The following is a 1754-nucleotide window of genomic DNA, read 5'->3' on the forward strand; positions in this document are numbered from 1 at the left end:
TATATATATATATATATATGTATATATATGCATATATACATACATATATATATACATACTTACATATAAATGTATATACACATGCGTGTATTGGTACAGGACGCCATAAAACGTACACATGAAATACGAAAACATGGAATGCGAACTATTTTGCGAACAACGAAAGTAACAAATAGAAAACAAGACAAGTAACATAAAGAAGGACCCTTCATCAGTTGTAGGCTGTTTCATCTACTCCACGTTTCGAGCAATTACGACAAGGTGTGTCTTCGAGAAAACAGTTGCTCCCGCAATGCAAATGACATTTAGGATTTGTGGAGGGTCAAAGTAGGTACCAAAAGCAGGACAGTGGCAAGAAACAGTAAGGGCTGCTAAGCAGTAACGAGGTGAGGTGGCAAACGCTGGAGGAACAAGCTTTGACAGGAGAAAAGATAGGAGACAGACAAGAATGCGTGTGATATGTGTGGTAGATCAAAAGGAAAGAAAGAAGCACAAGTTAGGAAAAGAAAGATGGTCGATGGTCACGTGTGAGCAACGAAAGGTTAAAGGAGGAAGAGTGAGAAAGAGAGAGGGACTGATAGAGAACGGTGAGGAGAGGAAAAGGATTAGAGAAAGAATGCGAGAGGAAAAACGAAAGAGGGAGCGGGGGAGATACAAAGAATTAGAGAAATCCCAAATTTAATTTGCTTTGCGAGATCAACTGCTTTCTTGAAGATACATCTTGTAATAATTGCTCGAAATGTGGAGTAGATAAAACAGCGGACAACTGATGAAAGGACATTCTTCCCAATATCGTATTTATTTTAAAACATTGCTAACATTCTGCACCATTTTTCTGATACTGTTATTTAAAATTGAAATTAAACCTATAAAGTTAAAAAATATATATTGTTTTTAATTTTGTATGTTATTGAATGCTTGTCGTGGCCTCTGTCTTAAAATAGCCTAGTTTTGAACCTTTGCATAGAGTAATTTTTATTCAGTAATCTTAAAAATGTATAAATACACTTTTATCTACACATCTCTCTTCTGTTTACAAGGACTTAGGCAGCGAAAATACTGAAGTGTGAATCTAATGTCACCTAGTGATTGTAAGTTTTAAAGCCCATAACTCCTTCAACTAGAAAGCTGAAATTTCAGATATACTATTTCTGCATCGGAATGCGGTAGCTCCCCAAGTCTGGTAAAAACTTGAGCAAGCGTTATGAACGCCACTAGAATTTTGCATGATTTTGTGTGACGTTTTTTTTTTTTGCAAAGAAAGCTAAATAAATGTTAGTTTCCTGACTTGTATAACATTATTCATCGAATTACAGTGTAGGGTTATTAGGTTGTGAAAGATTCATAGCCCTAATATATATATATTGGAGAAAACTTCTCTGTTATGGTAAAAGGAGTAAACACATCTGCCCAGTGTTGGCACTTTTCAGATTCTTTAGAAGTTGAAAAGTGTCATAAACACATGTTAACTAATCTAAAGTTCGCTTACGGCTAAGCATTGCTCGGCGCTGACACTGCTGTATTTATGTGTGACTATATCATTTCACGGATTGGAATGGACCCATGAAATATCTGAGCTCTGTTTTTAGTGCTTGCAAACAGTGAAATATACATTCATCATAATTATGTATTGAGTGAGTATTTAAGACTAGCTCCATCCTGAATCGATGCTGTATGTGTATATATGTTTGCCTATCGTATCTATCTATTTATCTATCTATCTATCTATCTATCTATCTATCTATCTATCTATC

At 35.3% G+C, this 1754-nt stretch overlaps 1 protein-coding gene across 1 annotated transcript in view; it reads left to right on the forward strand.

The window, feature by feature from the left end:
* The window catches only part of LOC106876909 (carbonic anhydrase-related protein 10-like), a 1215161-nt gene that overhangs the window by 1099083 nt on the left and 114324 nt on the right, over positions 1–1754 (forward strand). The window lies entirely within an intron of this gene.

The sequence above is a fragment of the Octopus bimaculoides genome, chromosome 2 (assembly GCF_001194135.2).
Source record: "Octopus bimaculoides isolate UCB-OBI-ISO-001 chromosome 2, ASM119413v2, whole genome shotgun sequence".
NCBI lineage: Eukaryota > Metazoa > Mollusca > Cephalopoda > Octopoda > Octopodidae > Octopus > Octopus bimaculoides.